Source organism: Pyrus communis, chromosome 16, assembly GCF_041283825.1.
Source record: "Pyrus communis isolate YQ-2024b chromosome 16, ASM4128382v1, whole genome shotgun sequence".
In the NCBI taxonomy this organism is placed as follows: Eukaryota; Viridiplantae; Streptophyta; class Magnoliopsida; order Rosales; family Rosaceae; genus Pyrus; species Pyrus communis.
In genome coordinates, this window is record NC_142580.1 from 27,932,853 (window position 1) to 27,956,386 (window position 23,534).

Consider the following 23,534-nt stretch of genomic DNA (forward strand, 5'->3'; position numbering starts at 1 on the left):
GACATTGAATCACGTTCTGTTGATGAATGTCGATATGAAACAAATTGGTAAAATTGGAAACAAGCACTCCAGGTCGAACTTGATTCACTTGCGAAACGTAAGGTGTTTGGGCTCATAATTCCTAAACTGCCATATTTGAAGCCATTGGCTACAAGTGGGTTTTCGTGGGGAAAGGTAATGAAAATAATAAAATAGTATGATACAAAGCATACCTTGTGGCATAAGGCTTCTCTCAATGCCCTAAGATTAATTAAGAGAAAACATATTTGCCCGTTATGGACGTTATTCCTTATCAGTTTGGTTGTTTCCGAAAAACTGAACATGCAGCTTATAGGTGTGGTAACCGTCTATCTCTATGGAGATCTTGATATGAAAATCTACATGAAAGTTTCTGAAGGACTTTCATTGACTAAGTAGTTTTAGACCACAAAACACCCTCCTCGATTCAATTGAGGCATTCACTTTACAACTGAAATAATCCGATCTACGATCGTTGTATTTTATGTCGATAGCATGGATCTCTATAGAGATCTTGATGCGAAAATCCCATACGTGTCCATTAAGAAGTCACATCCTGGATTTACGATCATTGTAGTTTATGTTGATGGCATGGATCTTACTAAGACTCTTAAAGAGCTTGAGAGAATTGTTGTGGACCTAAATTCAAAATTTAGGATGAAAGATCTTGGTAAAAATAGATACTACCTAGGCTTGGAGATCGAGCATTGTTCAGATGGTATTCTTGTCCATCAATCAGACTACACCAGAAGGTGTTCCATTGTTTTAATAAGGATAACGCGAAGCTTTCGAGTACTCCTATGGTCGTCTAAACGCTAGATGTAAAATGAGGCCTTTTCTGTCCTTAAGACGATGTGAAAGAGGTCTTCGAGCCTTAAGTTCTTTACCTGTTTGCAATTGGCACTTAATTATACTTAGCTCAGTGCACTAGACTGGACATTTCCTTCAATGTTAATCTTTTAGCAAGAATAGCAATGCACGCACATGTAGACACTAGACTAATACTAAAAGAATCTTCCGCTACCTAAAAGGTGTAATAAATTTGGGTTTGTTCTATCTCTACGAATCCTCAAGAAGAGTCGATGCCTCCCTCAATCTTTGGAATTATTCTCGCCTTATTGGTTATGCTGACGGAGGTTACTTGTCTGACTCACACATGGCACATTCTCAAACGAGTTATGTTTTTACTATTAGAGACACTGCAATATTTGGAGATCAATGAAACATACCTTAGTTGTGACTTCTTTGAACCATGTTGAAATTATCACCCTACTCGAACCACTTAAGAATTCTTCTGGTTAAAAGTTGTTTGTCAAGCATATTCGAAGCACATGTGAACTTTCGTTTGCTATTGACGTCCCTACAATAATTTATGAATATAACACATCATGTATCGAGAAGATCAAGAAATGATACCTCAAAAGAGATAACACCAAGCATATTGCACCAAATTTCATCAGCAATAAGAACATCAAAAAATTGAAATTGAGCAAATCCGTTCCCAGGACAACCTAGTCCACCTGTTCACCAAGTTACTACCGAATTATACTTTTTTGAAGCTTGTTCAAGGAATTGGTATACATAAACTTTTTGAGTTGAAACATTGTTAGTTGTCTTTGGAATTATGTTAAACTCAGGGGAGTATCCCAAAATGTACTTACTTGACCTTAATGTACTCTTTTTCCTTATGATTAGAAGCATTATTCCTTTTGGTTTTTGCTACCTGACTAGGTTTTAACGAGGCACCCATCATAGGTTGGTCATACCTTTATGTATGTCACGTAGACGTTTAAATTAGCTTTGCATCCAACTCATCATTTTCCTTAGATTATGGGTTTTTTTCCCATATTGGATTTTACCATTAGCCAAGCTTTAAGAGACTTATTTCTACAAGTTCTCTTGTTTGAGACTACCATGTTCCTTATTCAGTGTTGACTAGACCACTTCATCAACTTTGTTGAATCTGATGTGATATCTACTTGAGTATTTACACACTCAAAATGAATGTTGTAAACATGATTTAATATATGAGATTATGTAAATCCTAGTTAGATTGGGTTTTAGATTACCTATTATTCTAGTGTTTCTTCCTATTAGCCTTTGTATTACTTGGAGTACAAGTTACTCTTTCCTCATTATTGTTGGAGCGGAATCCCAACTTCAACAGTTGTTCTAACAGCGGCCCGTATGGACTAATTAAAACTAATCTAGATCTAGCACGGTTCGGATTGGCAGATCCATCAACGTATATGTGCCAGCCTATGTTAGTCTTAAAGGGTTCCATAGTGGGCTCTTCTACATTTATGGATTTTGGGGTGAATTCAACAATGAAATTTGCGAGTGTTTGTCCCTTAATGGCGGTATTGGGCATGTAGATCAATATTTTTTGTCCTAGCTCAATAGCCCATTTATTAACTCTGATGGAGCGGTTCGAACTGTGGAAAATCGACAGGAGTGGGAATTCAATCATTACTACGATTCGGAATGAATTGAAGTAGGGTGTAAGCGTCCTTGCTGCCATGACTAGTGCCATAATTAGCTTCTCCATCTTGAGGTACCTTGTCTCTGGTTAGAAGAGAGCCTTCAAAACATAATAGATCGGTTTCTAGCCTTTCTAGTCTTCTCGAACCAAAAGAGCACTAACTATAGCTTCAAACATAGCTAAATACAAGTATAAATCTTCTCCTGGTATAAGCTTCAAAAGGAAAGGGGGTGAAAAGAAGTATTCCTTCAGTTTAAGGAACATTTGTACACACTTCTCGTCCCACACTAGCCTTCTATTCTTTTCTATGGCATTAAAGAAAAACTTGCACTTATTTGTTGGTCTGGAAAAGAATTGACTAAGTGAAGCAGCTATGTCGGTGAAACTATAGATCTCTTTCATAGTTCGTGGATATTGCATCTCACTAATCGCCTTAATCTGATTCGGGTTGGCCTAGATGCCCTTATGAGTCACCAAATATCCCAAAAACTTTCCACTTTGGACACCGAAGAGGATTGAGTCTCATCTCGTACTTACGGAGTACGTCAAATGACTTCACCAAGTCAGCTAGATGATCCCCATTTCACTTGTTCTTCACAACCATGTCATCAACATATACCTCCATGGTTATTCCAATATTTTCCTTAAAAACCCGACAAAAATGGTGAATTTATGGATAATTTTAGACCTCATTCAAATGGCGGAGGTGGGTTTGTGACGGAAAGGTCATTGGGTGGAAGGAATGATGGGTTGTTTTCTGGAATTGTAGTGATGGCGAGGATTGTGTTGCTAATGACAAAAAGTGTGGTGGTGAATATGTGCTAGGGTGTGAAACTTCCAACAAAGTTTGGTAAAATGAAGATGTATTTAATGGGGAATAAGATTGGGTTTGAGAAAGTTAAGGAGGTGAAGGTAGTGGAGGAGAAGATGGCTGAGAGTAATGTGGGTGATTTGGAATTGTTGAAGGGGATGTGCTTTTTGGATGAGAAGGGATTTGGAGGACTTGGAGAAGGAAAATAAGGAAATGAAGTAGAGGTTGGAGGATATGAAGTTTGGAGTTTCTAAAAAGCATTTTCATAGCGAGAAGAATAATATTATTGGGAAGAGATTACAGCCGCCTTCGAGTGAGACTTTTGGCGGGTCCGAACAGTGGAGGAACAAGAAGAAGGTCGGAGAAGAGAATGCACAAACAGAGCAGAAAAAGCCTACCAATCACGCTAGCGATGTAGAATATAAATTTTAGAGAGCTATCAAGGCTGCTACCACCTAGCAAGGTTCAATATGTGTAATGCTGAATTATTTCTTTACTTTGGAATGTATAGTGGTAATCCATGCTATCTTCTTGAATGATTGAGATGTAGCATTGGTAGCTACGATGCATGGACACGGGGGAAAACCAGCAAATCCCATATTTGACACGTAGGGATACAGATATGCAGAGGATATGCGTGGATACGTGCCCAATATATATTGGAGTGAAGGGATACGTTGTTGACTGACGAGATACGCGTATTATATTGTCAAGATACGAGTATCCTACTTTTCGGATACATTTCAAACTAAAATCGGAGGATAATTAGAAAAAAAATAAAAAATAATTTTAATAAATCCGCACAGAATCATGATTGATTCAAATTAGCTAAATGTAGACATCGGAATTTCGGTAAAATAAATGTTGACCAATGCATTAAAATTACAACCTCCACTCATTTCACCTATATCATTCACTTACTTCACCTACAACATTCACTTACTTCACTTACAACCTCCACTCACTTCACCTACGTCATCCACTTACTTCACCAAGAAAATTTGTGGTGGTGATTCATTCTCAAAGCCTATAAATAGGCTTCTCCCTCAAGGTATCAAGGATCTGAAAATCAACCAATTCACAAATACATTTCTCTACTCCCAAAATGGAAGAGAATACTCCCCACACATCCAAAATCCTTGAAGCTTTGAAACTCTAAAGCTCTCAAGCATCCAACCCCCAAATTCCCAAGAATCCCGAAGAATGGAGAAAGCACTCTTTGTTCTTCGTCAAATCCTTGAGGCAATCATTCATCCAAGATCAAGCCTCGAAGGCCCTTGAAGATTCGTTCATCCAAGATCAAGCCCCGACGGCCCTTGGATCAACAAACAATTGTTCTTCAAGATTAAGCCTCGAAGGCCCTTGAAAATCCGTTTAACAACTGTTCATCCAAGATCAAGCCCCGACGGCCCTTGGATCAACAAACAAATCCACACATCTATTCTTCAAGATCAAGCCCAAAAGCCCTTGAAGAAAACCAACAGTTCTTCAAGATCAAGCTCAAAAGCCTTTCAAGATCAAGCACCGAATGCCCTTGAAGAAACTTCCATCAACCTTCAAGATCAAGCCCAACGCCCCTTGAAGAAACTTCCATCAACCTTCAAGATCAAAGCCCGGAAGGCCCTTGAAGAAACTTACAACTGTTCATCCAAGATCAAGCCTCGACGGCTCTTGGATCAACAAATCTACATCTTATGGAGATCGAATCAGATGACCAAATTTGAGAGAGATCGTAACCCCAAAATCATTAAACACAAATATTATTTTTGTACACGTGTTCTTGTTTCAAGAAATTTTTGTGTTCACACTAAATTGAAACGATTGTTTGACAAAAACCCAAAATGGATTTACCTACTTTTCCTCACTCGAACCTTAGAAATCAGACTTGTCGTCTGCAACTGCTCCGTCATCTTTGTCGTCTCCGTCTACAATTGCTCCATCGTCTTCGTTGTCTCTGTCTGCAACTATTGGTGAAAGCTTTCATTTTCACTTTGTTAATAGCTTCGATACTTTCCTGATCTTACTCTTTTTTACTGATTCAATGACCACTGTTCTAAAAATCTCCACCTAGGTGCTAAGCAGCTGGCCACCGCCCTGAGTAATGCCTAGGCATTTGAAAATTAAGAAATGACACCTAGACCTGATGAGGCGCTCGTCTAGATCGCTTAGGCACCCGCCTAGGTTGCAACTCATATAGACAGAAAAATTGATAAATTTCATTTTGCATATTATTTTTTCAATAAATTGTAAGAGATTTGTTGAATACTTAAATAAACACATATTATATGATTGTTACCCATATTTTCATTATGTTCCAATACTTCATAATATATATATATATATATATGTATATGTATATGTGTGTGTGTGTGTGTATTTAAGTATAAACAGACACTTATTTACACGAAATATAATAAATTTACTTAAATCCGCCTAATTCGCCTAGGCCCCAGCCCACAGCCCGATTAATGCCTAGCGTCTTTTAGAACCTTGTCAATGATTGTTAGAAGCTTAATATGATTCCCAAGGCCAAAACCCATCTTTGAAACTAAAAGCCCCTTTTCTGTTTTGAACTTCGAAGCTAAAGGCCCCTTTTGCTTTTACTAATTCAATATTCGAAGCTTAATCTGTTATGTAAATTAGAAATACAATAATAATATTATTAGATACAAAAAGTTTTTTGTATTTAATATATTATTATTATATTTTGTATATTATAATATATAATTGTGCAGTGGTCTAGATATTTAGATTATAATAATTTTAATGTATATGCTTTCGATGCATTTTTTATCTCTTAAGTTAACGTTAATTTAGGAAAATGAAACACCTTGATAATCATGCGAATGATAATGCTAATCTAGATGAGATTGTTGAAAATTATTATGCTCCGTTGTGGAAGTCTGTCAAAAAACTCGAAAAAGTGGGAAATAGAGGAGGAGGAAATACTGAATTTGAATGCAATTATTGTGAGGAAGAAGTTTATGTTTTATTACAAGTGCTATTATGTTTGAAGCCTATTTTTGTTTACTGCCTAGCTTCATTATATTGTTAGCTGAGTTTCTTGGCATTGTCATAAATTATACAAGTGACAATCTCTTTGAATTGTTAGCTGATGTATATGTAATTTGAAAGAAAGATGAGAGAGACAAATGTGTTTTGGTACTGAATTCCCTAAAACATACTGATGGACTAGACTTTGCTTTAAAGAGTAAATTGATTGCTATTTTTTTTTTTTTTTCATTTACGTGTTAAGTAGTTATTAAAGTTTTGACTGGGGGTGGAAGAGTTTATCAGTACAAGGTAATCAGAATGGAATTATAGGATTTTCACACACTAACGTATCTACAACTCAGTATCAGCTAGGGATGGGTAATGGTTATGGCGGGCGGATAACTACGGTTATTTACCTATAATCGTTTATACTCATACCGGATAACCGTTTACCCATTGGGTAATTGCCTAAATGGTTATACTCATACCCATAACTGTTTATAAACGATTAACCATACACATAACCGCATACTCATTTAACCGTAACTGTTTAATACCCGTATACCCATTTACCCTTTTTGGTCCTGTTTATCTTCTTTTTTTACCATTACCCCTTTTTCACCCTTCTACATGTTTTTTAACAACTTGAAAATTAAAAAAAAATTGTCATAATTTTCTTTTTTTGACAATTAAACACCGTTATAGGTACATTCATTATACATTTTCGTATTTTAATTTTTTAAGTCCTTATACCATTCCAATAATTGAAATAATAGTTTACGGACGATATTTTTAACTGTTACCAATGAAGGTAAATATAATATTTTCTAAGTATTATTGGGTTACAAAAATTGTTTAGAAGACATTTATGTCAAAGCATTTCGGTCAATTTCACGGTTACCCGCAAGAAATTTAAATTAATTTGGCGAATTCCTTGATGATGAGAATCATCATTTATGTAGCAGTGTTATTGAGAGAAGGATTGATGAATTCCTTGCTAATTTATTGGGTGCTAAGTATTATTGGATCGAGAACATGGTTTGTGTTAATTTTACATATATAAAATAAATGGGTAAACGGTTACCCGTTTATAACCGTAGTTAATACCCATAACCGTCCATTTAAATTTCACAGGTAAATGGTTATACCTATAACTGTTTATTTATCTAAACGGTTACCCATAACCGTAACCGTTTAATTTAAATGGATGGGTAACCTCGGTTACCCATAACCAATAGGTATTTGCCCACCCCTAGTATCAGCTGGTACCAATGAAAATTTTATAAAAATTGTCCGTGGCCGCATTCAAATATTGCAATGTACGTCTACTTCCTGTTGTGTTACTCTCGTAAAAGATTTTGGACTCGATCAATGCATTGGTGATAAGAAAGAAAAAGACAAATCTTCTTTGCCATTTGATAAGGTCTTTGATTTTGCCATATCATGTAAAAGTCTCATCCTACCAAAGAAAGATTAGCCTCAAAGCCAACTGTGCATAGTTAGCATCCTCACCCACACTTAATCAATCCCCTGCAGTCAGCCACACTGGAACATTTACCCTACATTTATTTTGCAAGATGTTATGTGTGACTTGGCATGTGCAGACGTGGTTAACGCAAACAAGTGTGCTTCAAGTACATGAAAAAATGTCACTTAGTATTACGATCTAGTGGTATTCCTCTTCATTTGTAAGTGAGAGATCTTAGGCTTGATTTTCACTAAAATGAATTTGAATCACATACATTATTGCTAGTCCATGTAAGGCTTAGCCAACTCTCTCATCCACTTAGTGTAGATAATCTCATTTGTTCAAAAAAAAAAAAAAAAACATGAAAAAGGAAAACCAAAATGATTTAAAGTTAGCTTTAGTAGTGCAAGTGTGCACGGTTGATGCTCGAGGGGCACATGATCTGTGTCAACGGTCAGAACCTAACATCCTTCATTATATACACTATCACATACATATTAATAACGGAAGGGAAATTAATTAATATTGTATTTTTCTTTACTCACGAGCTTGAATCCTCTTGTTTTAATTGGAGTCGGTTTAAACTTCAAAATATAGGGTGTGATATTGTCTTTTGGGCTATCGGAGGAGGTTAACAGTGCTGTAATTTTGATGCCAAATAAATCTAAAATGGCAAGACGCTAGCAAGGAATGCCCCACGCGATGTTGCTGTGCGGGATTGAAAACCGTATAAAAATTTTGTATATTGTACTATTTACATACAAAGGATAATACTTGATGTGTATTACATACTATTTGTTTACAAAAGATTTGATAGATAGCCTTATTAAATACATACAAAATCTACAATCAGATTGAGAGGCATAGCTGCATAAGACCCCTCACGACTTTGAACTCCCTTGCTTTTTTTACAAAAAAATTAGGGAGTTTTAACGAAAAACCTGCGTTACTGTCACTTTAACAAAAAAACCACATTTTTACACTAAAAAGTCAATCCTGGTACTATTCATTTTACCCTTTATTTTGTTCTTATCATTAAAACTCAACGTTTTCAAGTCATTTTCATTAGTTTTCCTAAAAAATTAAAGACTAAATTAAATTAAAAAAAAAATCCAACAAAATTTAATCACAAATTTCATTTCGGTAATTATCAAAATCAAAAAAAAAAAAAAAAAAAAAAAAAAAAAAAAAAAAAAAAAAGAAGATTAAAAGGGTAAAGGGAAAGAATTAGGAGAAGAGTTAAACACTAATAAATCAAAAGAAATTTGTGATTAATGACTATGAGTATAAGTCAATCTGGAAATTTGTGATTAATAACTAAGAGTTAAATACTAATAAAAAAAAATCCAACAAAATTTAATCACAAATTTCATCTTGCTGCTGCAGCCTGCCATATTTTGAATTCGCTGGAACCGCTGCCCAGAAAGAAAGAAAGGTTAGATAGGCCCACACGGGCAAAAGAGAAAATGGGCAATTTTGGTTTTAAGTCTGAGAGAAACTAGATGGTGATTGGTAGCCTGTTTGGAATGTTTTGTGACCGTCATACGAGTGCTTCGATCTATGACCATTCGAATGATAACTTTGTTTTTGTTTGTTTGTTACTATAATTGAAAAATGGAAATCTTGTCTATCTAGTGATGAGTTCTTTCCATACTCTCAACACTAGTCAATCTGAATTTGAATCAGTTTGCCAGCCAAAATCAGCATGCCTAAATCAAAACCAGTTTGCCAGTTCAGTCAAGTCCAATCTAGTTTGCCAGTCCATCTCAGTTCACCAATTCGCCTAATGGAGCCAGTCCGCATCTACTTGTTTGCAAACCCATGTCGTATACCACCATAAGTTTGACGGGGGTGTTTGGAAAATATTAGTATTTAGGTTTATTTTAATGTTTGGTTTTCTAGGCTTAACCCATTAGCATTAGCATTTCGGTTTCTTTCATTTTAGGGTTAGGGTTAGTTTATTATAAATAACATGCTTGTTGTTCAGTTGAGATAGCCTCTTAGAATTTTGTAACCATTTCGACATTATTGTTTTTTTTAATAATATTCTTATTATTTTGTAGTCTTGTTCGTCGTATATTCAACTTAAGTCGATATTTGGTAATCTTTTAATGCCAAATAAATCTAAAATAACAAGAAAAGTTTGAAATATTATCATGCCTTGCTGGCAGTTCAGGCAATTGCCAATGGAGGTGGATTGTCTGTCCTTCCATTTTCATACTCTCCACATACCCTCCTGTTTGTATGGTCACGGTTAAGCCACGTCAACATTTTATATTCCTATTACTTTTTGTTTTATTATTTCTATAAAAAAATTAATATAAAATATTCACGTGACTTAACCGTGACCACACATCATAGGAGGGCATGGGGAGAGTATAGAAATAGGAAGGCAGACAATCCACCTCCATTGGCAATTTGCAGGGAGGGCTACCTCCACTGAGGCTGTGATCGATGACATCAGAGGTCGTTTGCAAAGTTTCGTTGAGACGAGAATCTGTCAAATTCGTCAAACCGCTAATTTGGTGGTGTATTGATTTGCCAAATTGGCCCTACAATCCAATGTCTCCAGTTGTTGGTTCGAAGAGCCTTTAGATTCAATTCGGGACACCCTCTTTTTTATTGTATGCTTTCCTAATCTATGAATAAAATCGCCATCGTATCTTCTATAAAAATAAAAATAAAACAAAAAATCCGAATGCGAATGCGAATTTTCCTCAGTACTTTGACTAGGAAGCAAAAATCTTTTGATTGCAACAATATTTTTAGGTATGTAATGTCATTGCACATTTATAAACTCTCTTTTATTGCAATAAGATTTATTATTTTCAATTTAAAAACGTAATTATACATGGAAATGAATGCATAAATGTGGAACAAAATCAGGTGTAAGCTCCTAAATTAATATTGTTTCGAAAATTTAAACATTGACAGCACAAATAATAATCATCCACGGATCCATCATAACCCTTCACCACCATCAATTTCCTGACTAATTAGTTGGTGGGATATTTACGGTGTTCCGGAATATGAGATATTTCGGAGTTTTTCATCGTTAGATCTTGATTTTTGTAAAAATCTAACGGTTAAAAAATAAAATATTCCAGAGCACCATAGAATTTCATTAGTGGCTTATCATTTCATATTCTATAATTCTAGTCATATGTTCTTTTTATACCACACGAAATTAACAATTTTTTTTTATTGAATGTTGATTGAAGGCACTCATAAATAAAGGATGTTTTTCTCCAAATTTAATATTCTTGCGAAAGAATTGCGAATTTAATGAAATGACTATCATTTAATCTTAAAAAAAATAAAAAATAAAAAATAAAAAATGAATAAATAAATAACTAGATCACATGTTATATCATGTGGTCGAGATGGAGCTAATTTGGACATTTTGTTTGCTTCAATGAACACATTAGTTGTTTGCTAACCATTTACTTATTATTATTGGTAACAAACTTTGGAATAAAAAGAAAACTAATTGCAATAAAATAGGAGTACAACCACAAATTCCAAACATAGATCTTGATTAATAGAACAACCACATTTTCATTTCATTCAAACGTGAAAGTTTTTAGTGTAACATAAGAATCCATGCATGGATAGTATTAGCTTATAAGTGTTGGCAATATCCACGTGTCGAAAGGTTGTTAGAGTTGTTATCGAATTGGTTAGTTAAATAGTTTAGGCTGCAAGCTAGTCATGAAGGCTATATAAACTGTATTCTCATAGTTGTAAAGATTAATTCAGTATCAATGTAATCAATTACTTTCTCTCTCTCTCTTATTCCCTTCTCTCTTTTCTTCTTCAATACATGCTCTTTCTGAATTTCTGTTAATATGGTATCATCGCCGGAGGTCAATCCTTGGTGATTTTTCTGTCTTCGTTCTTCCGCCGCTTAGTGTGTTGCTGCTCTGTTTGTGTGGGACGATTTGCTGTTCCTAGCTACAACGCGTGCAACAATAACAGTAATGTCGTCGATCTTGCCTCCTACGTACTCAAATCCAGCTTTCTTAGCGTTTTCTGAAAAAGGGCTAGGGTTGTACTTATCGAACAATAACAGTAATGTCGTCGATCTTGCCTCCTACGTACTCAAATCCAGCTTTCTTAGCGTTTTCTGAAAAAGGGCTAGGGTTGTACTTATCGAACGAGTTATAGAGAGCGAGATTCGCTATGCTCGAAGCCAATGCATCGCAATCAAAATCACCATCACCATCACCATCACCATCACCACCACTGAGGTCAGATTCTCTATCTTTCGAATTTGACGTACTATTTGCCACAAGAACCTCCTCAATCTCGCTTGGAAACATGTTGCCCAGCAAGCCATCAGTCCCAAGGACTATGATGTCCCCCGGGACTGTCTGAATATCCTTTTTCTCCCAAGCGGAATCAGGATTGTCATTGTTGATGCCGTTCCCAACTGATACGTAAAGTTGAACATGCGCTGCTGAATCGGAGATTGGTACAGAAGCTTGTTGTCCCTAAACAGCATGAACCCGCTGTCCCCAACGTTCACAGCATGCAAGACTCCGCTCTCTTTGTTGAGGCTGAGGATGCAAGCGGTTGATGAGCCTTTTAGTCCAATATTCTCCTTATTCTTTGCATGAGCTTCCTCCAAAACGTTTCTTGGATCAACGGCTCCAATCAACTGTTTATCAAAAGGCCCCTTTCTTTTTCTTTTTAGTTCATTACTCACATTGTTATCATTTTTATTGTAAATATGGGCGGCGATAAAAGGCGTTCTTCATGAGTTCCCTTGCGTACTCACCACCATCTATGCCGTACTTAGCCCAACCGCCGACGCCATCTGCAACGCCGATAGTCTGCTTCTCCATGCAGATGAAGTGGGCGTCTTCGCCTTCACGCCTCTCGCTGTTTTCTTTGGCAATATACAACTTCCCACAAACCATCTTCAACCCCATTTTCATTTTGCAGGTTTCTTTTTGTATTTCGTATCGGGATCGGCTACTTTTGATTCGATTATTTCTTGATTATACGAATTGTTATTGATATGAGTGTGATTCAAATTTAAGCTCAACATTGAGGAAACGTAAGTAGCTGCAGTCATCATCTGATCAAACTGATCAGCAGTTTTGTTCCCTTGATTAGATTCCACCCTAGGTTTCTTTGCGATCATCATCTTTGAAAATTGGTGGAGAGAGAACAAGTGAGAGAAGAAATTATAGAGTAGAAATCAACTATCTATGAACCAACGAAATTAAGAAAGAGTCTCAAGTTCTATTCACACCCCTTGATAATTTATGTCCGTTGATCTTCTTCAATTCATCCGATTTGACAAACAAAAATTAAAAAGATGTGTGAAAAGTAAAATGGAGTGTGTGAATATCACACCCCTTCCTTCTATTTATTATGGCACTCAAAAATCCTTGTTTTCCTTTTCCCACTGGGATTATTGAACAAACTTACCCTTTTTCTGGGATTGTTGACCCAAAAAGGAAAGGAATGCTAAGCTACCGTACTAACAGCTGCATGTCAACACGCCTTTAAAGAGGAGGATGAGGTCTTAAAGATTTTAATCAATTTTTTTCGGTCTAAATATTATTTCTTGTTGTGATATACATTCTAATACATTTGTATTTGTGTAAATCTTAAGTAGAAACCGTAAAGTTTTGGGCACCCACGCCTTTACCAATGAAATTGATCGTTCTCCGTTTGTTTTAATGAACTTCATGACACTACAAAAGTTGTTCCTCTTATTGAGCTATACATGCCTGTAAAATTTGGTGTCATGTAGAGTTAGTCGGAAATTCCAGTTTCGTTTGCTAGAAACCATTGCGCGAGTTGGCACGTTAAAAACATGAAAACATGAATTTTGGACAGTGAGACGATCCCAATGTCCTAAGCCATATCCTAGGTCCTTTTTTTTAAAATCAGATACAATGGTTTGATATTTGATTTTTGTGATAGTTGTACCATCGCATGATTTTCGTTATAAACGACAATCCGATAGTTAGATCGTCGGGAAATTGAAATGTAATGTTGTTGAGGCTTGATGGAGCTTAGTTGGCTCATCATGATGACGTGTTGTTATCGGTTGCCGTGTGTCTGGATTTACGTGCAATTAGCACTATGCCTCGTTATGCATGTTAGTCTTGATAGTTTTTCCAGTTTGAGTGTTATGTACGACATTAGGTTTTATCAGAACATTGTTGGTTTATCAAGAACATGTGACATCTCAGTGATATACACATCATTTTTTTGTGGCACTTCTGTTGTGGTTATTCTAGAAGTGAGTTGGATTGCAGGTGAGCGAACTTTACTGTCATGTGATAAATATTTTGCATATGAATGTTCCTTGTTATACACTTCGGGTGTATAAATTTGATTTACAAATGGCTATTACCTAGTTAATGATATTCTTTATGAAAAGTATATATATGTATATTTGAAATGTTTACGAACTGAGAGGGCTAGTAGAGGATCAATACTTTGTACACTTCCTTTCTCGTTTCATGTGTGGATATTAAATCCTTAGTATACTACCTTTCTTTCTGATTCCATGAGTGCTTTAGGAATCCATCTTTGTTTAAGTAGGTTCTATGAGTGGTTCTAGGACGCTACTTTTTTTTGATTTCATGAGAGGTTACGAAACCCTACCTTGTGTATCCTTGATATATATGAAATAGATGATTTAGTGCTTATGTGAATCAATCATGAAAACACACTTGGATGTCCACCTGGATTCAATTGAGATTTATGAGTGAGAATTATTTTATGCGTAAAGGATTGTGAAATGTTATTTTTAAATCAAATATGCCGTATTATTGTCACAATTTATCCGAGTATTTACTTTGCCCAATGCACCATTCCCATGGTGCATAATTGTTTTGTATAGTTATAGGTACCGGTTATGGAAGAGGTTTTCAAGGGGTGTAGCTGGCGTGTGCCACTAGAGAGTAGGATTTGTTCCCTTTTGTTGTAATTTCGTTTCCACTCAGTATCTTATGTATATTATGCATGAGTCCTAGTTGACTCTATATATTATTGTATCACTACTTTCTGTTGCCACATGTTGATTGACAAAACGTGCGAAGTCCACAAGCTCTTCCTTTGATCTTTCTGCAACTACATTTCTTACGGATGCCACGATTCTAGTCTTTGTAACAAGGTCAACCACATCTGAAAAATATTTAGACATGAATGTTATTTTCTTGGTTTTCTCCCATGGCATATCAGTGTAGTCTAAATATTTTCCCTCATTAGGAATGTTAAAGATATCAGCAATGTTAGTAGTTGTCACCATCCCTTTGATGTCACCAAATACAAAGCATCCTTGGTCTTTCTTATATTGTTCAATTATCATCTTGATATCATTGTCCAAAGTGCTAAAGTGCCTAGATGTCACAAGCTTATCTTTGTATGCTTGATATAGTCTCTAAAATGGTGTTACCTTCATATGATATCATGTCTGGCCTTAACATATTCTTCAATTGTACAATACAAACCAGCAAAGTGGAGAAGGTTTGATCGGTTGTTCATGCTCCCATTCTTAGTCGTTGGTACCACCATCATGTACCTGAAATATTTTTAATCGATAGTCAACATCTAGTATTTGTGTTGATGTGCTACAATAAAATAAAAATAAGTATGCAAACTATATGACCTGATCATCTAGTCGCAACTATAATCACCACTTAACATTTATTCCTTTTTCATATAAAGAAGAAATCTTACACGACAGAGAAAAATACTTCTATTCCACTACTTTCTTACAACTACTAATGCATAAACCAGCACTTACCAAAGCGTACCGACTCTTGCTATAGCAAATACTAACAAAGAGATAAGTTCATCTTCATTAACCAAAACGTACCAAAAGAATCGTGTCAAACTACGAACAAATTTAATTAACAATTAAAAATGATAATCAATTGTAAAATTTTCAATGTCTTACAGATTTGATCATTTAGAAAAATTGCTACAACCAATTGTCTTATAATGCTTTATAGCCACTGTAGAATGGCTCTTGCAAACCATATCAAAAGAATCGTGTCAAACCAGGCTAAAAAAAATATATATATTCAAAGAAAAACCGTACCAAATAGGAATTTAATTTAAATGCATTTATATAGAGGCATAAGGTAGCTTAGCAACTAATTGCCTATAATATAGGAATTTAATTTTGTCAATCCCCTTCTACGCATTAAATGGCATTTATTAATAAAATAAAATAAAAAATTAATTAACTAATTCCTCATTTCCTCATTATCAGACTATCAGTATTAAAAAAAAAGTTCTCTTTCTATTAAAAACGTTTCAGTAAAAAGTCTTCAATACATTTTTTTTTTCCTAAGAAAACTATATTAAGTTATTAAATTTCACGTATAGATATATAAAAATTATACTTAAAACTTATGGTACATTTGAGAGCAAAAGTATCGACTTTTGGTATGTTTATATTTCAAATGTACTGAGAAACCAAATGTACCATAAAATCAAATGTACCCATTGCTATGTAAGTCATTTGGTACGTTTAGATTTCAAATGTACCAAGAAACCAAATGTACCATAAAACCAAAGAGCCCATTGTCAGGTAACCCTTCTAGTAAGTTTAGATTCCAAATGTACCAAAAAACCAAATGTACAAAAAATCCCAAATGTACCACAAAACCAAATGTTTGTATCAGATAACCCTTTTGGTAAATTTACATTCCAAATGTACTGAGAAATATAAAAAATCAAATCCACTATAAATCTAAATGTGTCAATATTATAGGTAACTAGACGTAACTATATAATCAAACAACCTTTATTATGTGCTTTGTCTTTTCAAATAATGAAATCTAACAATTTTTTTATATAAATATTCTACTATATTCACAAAAAAAAATAAAAATTATAACAAACAATTAAAAAAAAATGCATAGATATAGGGATAATAGGTAAAGAAAATGAAATGTTCAGGAGAAGTTGTGAAAATTTAAAATTATTTTAAACGGAGTGTATGTTTAGTCTAAAAAATTCAAAAGCAAGGCGCCTATATCAAAACGCCCCATTTTCAGGCTTCTTAGATTGTAAATCTGTTTGTTTTAACAATTTGACCAAAATTCTCCTATAATTTGGGTGCCATATGTATTTTAATTAACCCATTTTAATGTACCTAAATTACATGACCTGCCATAGCCTTTAATAAATTAGAATTTGGTGTCCATTTTCTTCACACCAAAAGAAAGGATGCTCCTAGATTCTTGCTAATACTAATTGTTCAAGATAACAAGAATTTTAATTTAGGGTTTAGAGAATAATACTAATTGTTCAAGATAAGAAGAATTTTAATTTAACGATATTAATCATATTGATTTCCTCTCGTAAGTTTTAAACGCCCTCTTTTCGTACCAAGGTCGACATTGCTATTGAGGTTCCATTTTTTTTTTTTTTAGGGGCGTTTCGACATAGGAGAATTTTGGTCAAATTGTTAAAACAAATAGATTTACAATCAAAGAAGCCTAAAAACGAGGGGGCTATATCAAAACACCCATTTTTAATTGTAAGTAAGAAGTTTTAGTTCAAAGGACATGAATGTCAATTTTGATTTCAATTTATCATAGGATACTCACCGTGTGGCTTAGCCTAAATTCGTAAAGTCACTATTGGACAATGGCCTTTAGACTGGAAAAATTAACCAATAAATTCGGTGGAAAAATTGAGCGATTGATCGCTGGAAAAAGTTGGCTGGTCAAAAAACATGGTAGGATTGAATAACAGTCTTGTAATTATTTTAAATTATAATAGTATTTGTAGAATTGTTTTGGTTAGCTTTTCTATTGGTACATAAGCTAAAATATAGTATTTTAGCTAAAAGTTTTTTTAGAATTGGTGTGACATCCCGTCCCGAAACTATCAAAACGTACATGTGAAATGACTACTTTACCCCTAGTTCGTTTTCGTTATGTTTATTGGGTGTTTTGTGTGGTGTTGGCATGTGTTGGGCCACACACACACTCTCACTCTCACTGTCTCTCTGTCCCTTTCCCTGTCTCTCTCCCGTGAACCCCATTCCTTCCTCTTCCTTTGAACGTGTACAGACACACACACAAACATACTAAACACCCACAGATCGAGGGAACCAAGACCATTGTCGAGCTCGTGAGGTTGAGGGGAGTGCAGCTGTACCATTTTCAGGTAAGGTTATCACCGTTTTCACGTTGATTTCACAAGGTCCGATTTGGGGTACTATTCATACAAACGTATTTTCTCACGTTTTAAGGAAAATGGAGCTCGTATGTAGCTTGGTGTGGTCCCAAGCAGTCTCGGAGTAGTTCGTTTGAAGAATTTGGACGTCGGGATCGCCTTATTCGAAGTTGGCCGGATTTGGAGTTTGGGGACAGGTAAGATCTCGTAGTTTTTGGCTCTTAAAAGTTGTATGGTTGTGTTCTCCTAGTTTTAGGCGTCATTTTGGTGCAAAAATCACGAAAAATGGTTGAAAAACGAGAGAGAAATCGAAGTTAGAAGTTTTTCCAATTTTCCGGCGCCGGCGACGGCACTGGAGGTTCGCCGGAGAAGGAGACGGAATATTTCGTCAAGTCTGACGGAATATTCCTGACGCCGTTAACGGAATCTGTCAAAACTGACGGAATATTCCTTACGGCGTTAGTTGACGCCGTCAGCGTGCCAGGCACGTGCCTGCGCGTGGCCGGCACGTGTGACCGTGCCTTGGCCGGCGCGTGGGGGCGCGTGCGGCGGTGGAAAATTTTTCTAAAAATTTGGGTGTGTTCCTGAGGTTGTGTAGAGCACGTTGGTATATTCATTTGTCCAATTTGAGCAATGTATGAGAAGTTATTACGAGAGGTTGGTTTTGTGCTTTAAAATTGACGTTTTTATAGTTGTTTCGCATATAGGTGATACGTATCCCGAGGACGAGCGTGGTCACTCGAGGCAGGGGGGCTACGACCCTTCCACATACCAGTGAGTGGGCTTTTGGTTTTCCGTATATACCTATATACTATATTTTTCCCAGAAATTGATTAAATGGTTATCAGTTATGCCATGCTTTACATTATCGTTAGTCATGCATCGTTGGTTGCATTAGTAATTGCATATATCTATATTCATATGCATATTGGGTGCTGTGGACGCACAGGTAAGTGCCAGGTAAGTGTTATTCATGTTTATATTTCAGTAGTGGTTTGAGATGCTTAGAGAGCTCATAACCTGCACCCCCGGTGTTAGTGCTCCCGCCCAGAGTAGGGCACAGTCCTTCACGTGATGTTCACCTCCCGCACCACACGCTCAGCTTGGATCCAAGTTAGGTGCACAGTCCTGTCGTACAGACCACATTAGGTGGTTCCGACTCGTAGGTGACCCGCGATTATTCGCACAGCCTTCACGTGATCGTAGCACTAGAGCGTATATATGTATTACACCCAGGCCTGTCGTACAGACCACTTTAGGTGGTTCCGACTCGTGGGCAGGTTCAGTTATTGAGTTTGAGATTTGAGCTCTACATGCAGCCGTACAGGTCACGTTAGGTGACTCCGGCTGCCAGACTATATGTTGTTGATATGATTTATACCTGAGCACTTGCATTTCATTATGAGATTTTGACATGGCATAGTCTTGAGCATGATTGGCATATCTATATACATACGTATATATGTTTATTTTCTGGGAAGTATACAGGTTTTATGGCGAGGGGTTAGAATGTGTTTTCTAAATGGTTTTCGAAAAGCTTTGTTTTTGCCCACTCACGCTTTTGTTTTGCGCCCTTCCAGGTTCTAGTTGCTTAGCAGTTTCGGTGGTTTCCCAGAGAGCTTTCCCGGCATTTCTGACAGACGCTCACCAGCGTAGGGTCATCTTCGGGTGTACTATTGTCGAATCTTTTTTTCTTTGGACTGCTGTAGACTTATTGCTCTGTACTTGTGTCTCACCGTCGCTAGCACATGTTTTTAGTACTTTGTATGCTAGTTTTTAATTATTCCTACTTTTTATATTACTACTTTTATTAGCTTCCGCACGTGCACATGGTTACGTCACCTCCGTGTGACGGCCAGCACGCCCTGATCTCGGTCGGGGTGTGTCAGTTTGGTATCAGAGCCTAGGTTTGGCAGTCCTGTGTCTTTGTGAGTATTCTAATGGTTTTGGTGTCTTCTGTCAGAATTATGCCGCCTCGTCGGGAACCACGTCGCTCTTCTGAGTCTAGCTTCCCCGATGTTGCTCAGCTGGGGGAAGTTATTACTACAGCCCTTCAATCTGTGATGCACCGTCCCCAGATGACTCATCTGGAGACTATGTATAATCTGAAATTGGATAAGTTCGAAGGTAATGAGGGTCATGAGGGCGCAGAGCGATGTTTAGAGCACATAGAGAAGACTTTCCGTGTGTTGCACAATCAGGGGAACCTTCCTGTTGAGAGGTGGGTCGAGACGACCTCATGGTTTTTGGGTACGGAGTCTGCAGCCTGGTGGGAATAGGAGCTTCGTCATTTGACTCCAGCTGAGAGGACTGATTGGAACGTTTTCAAAGAATTGTTCAAGATGAGGTTTGTGCCCCCTGAGTACATTGATCGTAAAAAGCAGGAGTTCACCGAGCTGAGACAACGGAAGATGACGGCTAATGAGTACTATCGCAGGTTTACTGATTTGTCTCGTTACCATCCTGACGTCGCTGGTAATCCGGCGGAGATGCTTCGTCGTTTCCGCCTAGGTACTAAGAAGAAGTGGCGTTCGATGGCGACTACTACTCACTGTGAGACTTACCAGGATTTCTACGAGATATTGTTGAGGATTCTGAGAACATGTCGAGCGAGAGTGAGGAAGAAGAAAAAGATGGCAATCAGAAGAGAGATGACAAGGGTAAAGGTCAAGCGTTGCTCGGGCCTCGTAGGACTCAGAACTTCAAGAGGGGTGGTGCTAGTTCGAGTTCTTCTAGTGGTGGATTTAGTGCCACTGGACAGGGACGAGGAGGAAGATTTTCTGGTGGTGCTCGAGGCCAGAGACAGGGTGATGGTGGTCGAGGCAGAGCTCCAGTCTGCTGCAGATGTAACAACCGGCATTTCGGCGAGTGTAGGCGTGGCAGCAGTGGTTGCTTCACGTGTGGGCAGATGGGACATAGGGCTGCGAATTGTCCCCAGAGTCAGCAGCAGAAACCGCAGCAGACTTTCATGCCACCACCTGCACCGATCCAGCAGATCCAAGATCCGAGTAGTTATGGCCAGGCATGTCGAGGTGGTGCCTACCACTATCAGGGTGATGCTGTCCCTTATGCTCTGGGACAATATCAGTATCCCCAGGATCCCTATTCTCAGGGTGGTTATCCTCAGTATTCTGGCGGCTATATGCCGTATCCTCCAGCTTCAGCCGGCGGTTCTCAGTGGTACCAGGGAAGACAGTATCAGCAGGGAGAGATTACCACTAGTAGTGCAGGGTCTTCGAGGCAGTCGGGTCAGCCCAGTCAGGGGTGTGGTACTCAGGGACGCGGTGGTCAGGCGAGCAGAGGTCGCGGCGAACGACAGCAAGGCTAGGGGCGTATTCACAATATTTCTCTCCAGGATGCTCAGAACAACCCGGACTTGATTATGGGTACGTTAAATATTCTTGGTTATTTTGCTAGAGTCTTAATTGATTGCGGAGCTACACATTCTGTGATTTCTCATACATTTGCTCAAGTGACGCAACCTCGCCCCACACCTCTAGGGTACGATTTAGAGTTCGCTATGCCTAGTGGAGAGAGATGTATTGTTGATCATGTGTACCCAGGATGTCCAGTGATAGTTGAGGGTGTTGTTTTGCCAGCCGATCTTATCCCGTTAGATATTGTTGATTTTGATGTGATTCTGGGCACTGATTGATTGCATTTCTATCGTGCCAACATTGATTGTTACTGGAAAATAGTTACATTTCATCATCCTGGACTACCTGTGGTTACTTTTGTGGGTGAGCAAAGTGGGGTGAGACATGGCGTTATTTCGACGTTGCGAGCGAAAAAGTTGTTGTCTAAAGGTTGCCAGGGGTACCTAGCTCATGTGGTGCTAGATGAGGCTATTCCTAGCAGAGTTGAGGATGTGAGGGTGGTCAGACACTTTCCTGATGTTTTCCCCGAGGATTTACCTGGTTTACCACCAGATCGAGACATGGAGTTTACTATTGAGTTGCTTCCAGGTACTAATCCTATTTCTTTGACTCTTTATCGTATGGCTCCCGCGGAGTTAAGGGAATTGAAAGTTCAGTTGTAGGAGTTAGTGGATAAGGGGTTTATTCAACCTAGTACTTCGCCTTAGGGCGCTCCAGTGTTGTTTGTGAGAAAGAAAGACGGAACTCTGAGGCTGTGTATCGACTACAGGCAATTGAATCGGGTGACGATTAAAAACCGTTATCCATTGCCTCGTATTGATGATTTGTTTGATCAGCTTCGAGGTGCTTGTGTGTTCTCCAAGATTGACTTGAGGTCTGGTTATTATCAGTTGAAGATTAGTAGGGATGACGTTCCTAAGACGGTGTTCAGGACTCGTTACGGTCATTACGAGTTTTTGGTTATGCCATTTGGGTTGACGAATGCACCAGCTGCTTTCATGGATTTAATGAACCGGGTGTTCCAGCCATATTTGGATAGATTTGTTATTGTTTTCATCGATGACATTCTGGTGTATTCTAAGTCGAAGGCGGAGCATGTTCGACATCTTACTTTGGTGTTGAAGAGGTTGAGGGAACACCAATTGTATGCTAAGTTTAGCAAGTGCCAGTTTTGGTTAGATCAAGTTGCGTTTTTGGGGCACATCATTTCAGCTCAGGGTATTTTGGTTGACCCTCAGAAGGTCGCAGCTGTGGAGAGTTGGGAGCAACCGCGAACTGTCACTGAGGTGAGAAGTTTCCTTGGTTTGGCGGGGTATTATCAGCGTTTTGTTAAGGATTTCTTCGTAATTGCTTTACCACTGACGAGGTTAACGAGAAAGGACGTTAAATTTGAGTGGGATGATAAGTGTGAGCAGAGTTTCCAGCAGTTGAAGCATTGTCTCACTCATGCACCGGTTTTGGCACTCCCAGACGATAGTGGTGATTTCGAGGTTTATAGCGATGCTTCCTTGAATGGTCTGGGATGTGTATTGATGCAGCATGGTAGGGTGATTGCTTATGCTTCACGACAGTTGAAACCTCATGAGTTGAATTACCCTACACATGATTTGGAGTTGGCCGCTATTATCTTTGCGTTGAAGTTGTGGAGACACTATCTTTATGGGGAGAAATGTAGGATCTTTACAGATCATAAGAGTCTTCAGTATCTTTTTACTTAGAAGGAACTTAATCTTCGTCAACGGAGGTGGATGGAGTTGCTCAGCGATTACGACTGCACGATTGATTATCACACTGGTCGTGCAAACGTAGTGGCCGATGCACTTAGCAGGAAGTCTCAGGGCTGTATCAATGCGTTGTACGCTAGTCGTATTCTTCTTTTGGCGGACTTGCATGCTACGGGAGTGAGGTTAGAAGCAGAAGATCGAGAAGTGGCGTTACTTGCTAATTTCCAAGTTAGACCGATTCTAGTTGATCGGGTGCTTGAAGCTCAGGCAGCTGATAGGGAGACCCAAGAACTAATTCAAGCTCGAGATCAAGGAAGGAGGAGAGACCTCAAAGTTCGTGATTTGGATGGCATGTTGATGCAAGAGGGTAGAATGTTCGTGCCTAATAATGTAGATTTGAAGAAAGAAATTCTTGATGAAGCACATATTTCGGCTTACGCCATGCATCCAGGAGCTACTAAGATGTATCATACCATTCGACCATTTTACTATTGGC

General features: G+C 37.8%; 2 pseudogenes; one reads left to right on the forward strand and one right to left on the reverse strand.

Moving 5' to 3' along the window:
• Nucleotides 1-2,805: 2,805 nt before the first annotated feature.
• LOC137732922 (putative protein phosphatase 2C 55 pseudogene) lies at nucleotides 2,806-12,713 on the reverse strand (annotated as a pseudogene).
• On the forward strand, nucleotides 3,149-3,770 carry LOC148690237 (uncharacterized; annotated as a pseudogene).
• Nucleotides 12,714-23,534: the final 10,821 nt, after the last annotated feature.